The sequence below is a fragment of the Armigeres subalbatus genome, chromosome 3 (genome assembly GCF_024139115.2).
Source record: "Armigeres subalbatus isolate Guangzhou_Male chromosome 3, GZ_Asu_2, whole genome shotgun sequence".
NCBI classification, from domain to species: Eukaryota; Metazoa; Arthropoda; class Insecta; order Diptera; family Culicidae; genus Armigeres; species Armigeres subalbatus.
The window spans coordinates 380,653,097-380,658,483 of NC_085141.1; the positions used below are offsets into that span (position 1 = coordinate 380,653,097).

At 41.7% G+C, this 5,387-nt stretch overlaps 1 protein-coding gene across 2 annotated transcripts in view; it reads left to right on the plus strand.

Annotated features, from left to right (window-relative positions):
• Positions 1–531: 531 nt before the first annotated feature.
• Positions 532–5,387, plus strand: part of LOC134226641 (cleavage and polyadenylation specificity factor subunit 1) — a 94,044-nt gene continuing 89,188 nt past the window's right edge. Inside the window, exon 1 of one of the 2 annotated variants that reach the window (XM_062707539.1) lies at positions 532–550. The gene's annotated coding sequence lies outside the window, so the exon portion shown is untranslated. Of the gene's footprint in view, positions 551–1,088; positions 1,183–5,387 lie in introns of those variants that run through there. The other variant, XM_062707540.1, reaches the window with a different exon arrangement.

The following is a 5,387-nucleotide window of genomic DNA, read 5'->3' on the forward strand; positions in this document are numbered from 1 at the left end:
CCACAAACTCTCCATACAAAACCCAACATTATTGCGCGTCTGGCCTAAACGGCACACTCGAATAGATAAATAAATACACACCGGTGGGAAAAGTTTAACAATTTATTTTTTGCAAACGCTTCGCGTTTGAGCCCATCGTCCCTCGATGCTCGATGAAATATTTCGTTTGACAGTTTTATCAAAACATGTCAGTCAAATTTTTCCCAAAAACACACGCCGGTTTCGAATCGATTTACCCAAATTACAATAATTTTCAATTTTTCGATAAATTCTGTTTTATTCACTGTTTGATTTCTTGACAAAATGCATTAAATAGATAGTGGCAGACGAAACCAAGTTGAATAGTTCTTAATTCGTTCCTGAGATCGACAGAAGAAGCGATGTTTTCCATTTGTAAACAAACCCATGAAGCGACCGCTGTGGAGTTCTCGGTCACTTGCAACTTTTCAGCAGCAATGAAAAATCTTTTAGTTACCGGAGGCGCCAATGTACTCAAAGTATACCGGTTGATCCCGGATGCGGATCCCTGCTAATCGTGATAAGTTCACCAGTAAGTATTATCGTTTAATGAGCTGGTTCTCCAGAAATATATGATATTTGTTTTACAGCTACAAGGCCACCGAACATGAGAATTGGAATGTATGGCGAATTATACTCTGTTCGGGAACATAATGTCATTGCAGTCAGTATCCCTTGCAGGATCCCAGCAGTGATGCATTATTAATTAGTGCTTCCAGGATGCGAGAGACCATCCGTGGTGCAGTTCTGGATCCGGATAATTTTGAGCTTAAAGACGCTGTCGCTTCCATTATTTTCGAGGAGGACGACATATAAAGTGGAGTGTTGGACGGGACACTATCATACGCCAATTGTGAGGGTGGATCCGGATAACCGATGCTGCAGTGATGTTGGTGGCATATGGTCGGAAATTGGTGGTAGCTTCCTTTCCGGAAGCGACAGTTCCCTGGATGAGATTGAAGTGCAGGACGTGAAGCCGATGAAAGGCACCCATACACAGCTTGATCGCTAAGACTCTTATTTTGGCATCGTACGTGATAGAATTGAAGGAAAGTTCTGAAGGAGTTTTACGGATTGACAACGTGTGATAGATATTCAGTTTTTGCATGGATATTACGAACCGACATTGCTGATTCTATATGAACCGGTTAAGACTTTCCCGGGGTAATTTGGTTGATCATTTTGTAATAGTGTATTACAAATATTGTAAACTATTTTTGTCTTATTACAGACGTATCGCTGTCCGATCAGACACCTGCATGATGGTGGCCTTATCCTTAAATATTCGCAAACAGCGTGTTCATCCGGTGATCTGGACTGAATCAGTTTACCGTCTGATTGTTTGGTACAAGCTGATTGCTATCAACCAAGCCTATTGGGGTTGTCTGATCCTGAAGTATTAATGCTTGATTCATTTGAACCAGAGCGTTCCGCCTTATGGCGTGAGCCTCAACAGTACTGCTGACCATTGTACAAATCCTTTTCCCTTGAGTAAGTTGATTTTTTGCTGAATATTGATCGAAACTGTCAAATAAAAATTTGTTCACAGAACCTCCAGGATGGTATTAGATCAGCTTGGATGCGGCAAGGCGTGCTTCATCGAGCCCGAAAAGTTAGATGTTGTCACTGAAAGGGTGGAGAACTATATGTGCTGGCCACGTTTTGTGCTGATTCAATGCGAAGTGTTCGAGTTTTCACTTTAGCAAGGCAGCTTCGCGCAGTGTGCTACACTTGTTGTGTAGGCTTACATTTTTCATACCGTTTCGTAGGTCAATATTAAGCATCCATTTTTTTAGATAAGTGCGTTGTTGGAGGAAGAATATTTTGTTCCTCGGCTCACGATTGGGAAATTTCGCTGCTTTTATGATTCAAAGAGAAGCGATGAGAGCGCTATGATAACGATTGACGATACCGCGAAGTTACGTATTGCTGGCGCTCACCCAACATAACTAGGAATATGAGAGCGAGAGGAAAAAAACTTCCTTCTAATTTCCTCATCCCTTCCACTGAGATAAACATAATGGCGCAAACGAGAATCCACTCTCAAACGGTTTTCTGAACTAAGTCGCCATCATCTGTCCTCACGCACAGCTTTTAATCCATTCTAATTAATTCTCCCGCGGTCGCTTTTTAGTGCCGCTACCGGCTGAAGTCGTCTCACCATGTCTCGACACCCAGTACAATGATGTACTGCTGCCATCACAACAGAGAAGATAAACGCGACCTGAACCCCACCACGCCAAACCAACCAGCAAAACACAGAGACACCTAAGGTCGTGAGTATCTCGGAACGGAGCAACGAGTGTGGACACTCGAGAAAGAAAATGACAGCACGATGTGGGAGCAAACGTATCGTCGACACGTACCAGTTCTAGTTTTATCAATGATCAGAACAAGGCACGGATGAGAGGGAGTCCGTTGACACGACGATGGACACCATTTCTCATTTCCGTCCTTAAAGTTATAAATTGTATAGTGTCGAATGGCGCTTTCCCATTTTACGCTCTCTCGGTTTTGTAACCTGTGCTGAATGCGTCGCCTTCGTCACCTGGGTATCCCTGGATTGGTGGTTCTCCGGAACTGAACACCCAACCAACACTGCCAGCTAGTTTACGTTGTCCTGTGTGACACCGAAGTGTTTCTGTTGAAAAAATATGGGACCACATGAGACACACCGAAGCCGCAGGGAGAGCTTTTGGGTGTCTGGAGGTCTGGGTACAAGACGAATAGCGCAGCAAATTCCGCACTCTATTGCTTCACGAAAACAACAGAGCATAACCTTTGGTGCAAAGCCAGCTCGTGTGCTTTTGGAGCTGTAAATGTGAGAAAAAAGGTTGTTTTTTTGGTATTTTACATTTCGAAACGTGTCGTGTCACGAATCCGAGAGGGAAGATAGTTGGATTTCTACTTTGTGGTTGACAATCGTGCACGGACGGCCTCGTTTTTTTGTGTGTGGATGTTTCGTCCTTTCATGCATTCTCAGCAGCAGCAGCAGAAGAAGTCAGTGCATTCAAGCACGTCATGCTAAAGTTAGAAACACAGGTCCTATAAGATTTCATGGCTGCACCTGAATGTAAAATGAAATTTCTTGAACTTTCTATTTCTCGGAAAATTAATTATAACTTTCTTAATTACGGAAATGACTCGACCCATTTTAAGATTTTGTGATCCCAGCAAAGACATACATTAATATGGTAATAATATTTCGAGCTATGTTGGTAAGTTAAATTGGAAACCGAAAGATGCAAATACGTGAACGATATTTGTCCCATCCATTCTTCAGAAATATCACGAAGATTATTCGAATTTCCATTATACATTTTTCCTATTTTTTCCAGTAGATTTTTTCACAAGAAATTCTTTTAATTTGATGAAGGTATTTCGCAGTTTCAATTCCACTGAAACATCTCTTGAAACATCATCTTGAACTTCCACAAGAAATTCTTTCAAATTTTTTACGAAGGTCTTAAGAACTTAAGAGTAAACCTTCTTTCGACATTTCCATGGATATTGTTTTGGGCTGCAACCAGAATATGGATGAAAATAAACTTGCTCACTGATGCTGTTGACGAGGTCACGTTCTGTTCTGACAATGTTTCAAAAGCACGTCAACACTTATCACATGTGGAAACTGAACACGATGCAAATCTGCAATTTCACTTAACCCCCGCTTGATCCCCCTTATCAAAGAGCTGTTAGCAGTGGATAGCCGACAGCAAGAAAAGAAATGAAATGTGATACCTTGATTCTTTCTCGTTGGACTGATGATATTTTGCTAGCTCTACGAAATACATACAATAGATAGTGTACTATTTATAGACTTTTGACATATGAGCATAATTGATTTTGATTAAGAAAATTATTTTGAGCTTTTTGCGTTATTCGTCTATTTCATCTACTTCTACTGTGCTAGCTTAGAGTTGCGATATCTTAGAGTTCTCGTAACCTGTATTATTTGAAATTATTTGGACTTTTCGTAAGTAAACTAGTCGATGTTTTTTGTTGTTGTAAGAAAAATCTTGAAGTACCTACTAAAACAGATTTGATTATTGATAGTTTCACCTAAAACACGACTGAAGCAACGTTATCCTCCCGAACGGTTTCATACATCCTGAGTTTATATTTTTCATCCACAAATACATCACTTTCACGACCGAGTTCTTCACTTTCGCTCGATCAAGAATTATGGGTAAGCATATGGCTTACGATTAAAGCGGTACTTCAGTCAAGCAGACAGCCCAGCCCCGTGGATCATCGTAAGCTCATGTGCCGCTTGTCTTGATGACTTGACACCTTGTTCAGTTTTCATCACTTCAAATCAACCCATGTTCGCGGTCTTTTGCCAACGCTTTCGTAAGCTTCGCAAATTGAATTTGATGTCCCACCTCCACCAAGCATCACAGCGTGAGGGTGCTTTATCACCCAGCAATTTCCACTTTGCGGCCTTATTACGGCTTGCGGTGGTAGGCGAGAGCAGGCGTGCGCGGTCACCCATTGCGGAAATGGTTCTGAAAAGACGAAAAATGGTGAATGTTGATTACGCATGGCTTACGGAGCCCTAACCTACCAGGACACTGCTTTGTTTGTTTTTTTCGCGTGTCAACCGTCGCGCTGGGTGCAGATCTTTCCGCGTTGATAATAGCAGCCGCCACAGCGAAATTGTTCTTCTTTATTTTAATTAATGACTTTTGGGGAATATTCTTGTTCTGCTGATGGGACTCCGGCAAAGGCCGGACTGCTGAATCATAATGTGAAACAATTGTCGTTCGTTGCACATTGACTATGGTCCCTTGTGTAAAATGCGGTAGGGATAGCAAACGAAATAGAACAAGTCAACTGTGGACGATCCGAGGTCATGCTCTGATTAATAAAAATGCTGATTGCTGCCTTCACGTTTTGTTCTTGTTTCGCTTAATGGCGGTGTCATCTGCCCCTGCTAGCTGGTTGGCTGACTGACTCGCGAGTCCTTTTCACGGTTAAACCAACCGATAGAGGAAATGAAAATGAAAAGTGGCACGCAACCAATATGTTACTTAAACTACATCCCTCCGCTTTGGAACGCTGATGGCTGCGCTGAGAAAGCTTTCTTTTCGAAATCGGAAAAATGCTGCCTCATTTGGTTAGGACGACGTAGGGGGTGCCGCAATTATTCACTATTGGGCATAACATATGCTTCTCTTTATGGGACGACAATTTCTCAGAAAAAGGAAATGCATTAGCCAGACTTTGATATGCACGAGCACGATAATGTTTATCCGACGTAAACAAATTAGTTTCAAATGATTTGTCATGCCGTCAAAAATAAAAATAGAACATAGTTCGATGTTCGTAGAAGGTAGTTCACCGCTTTAAATTAAATTAATTTAGTC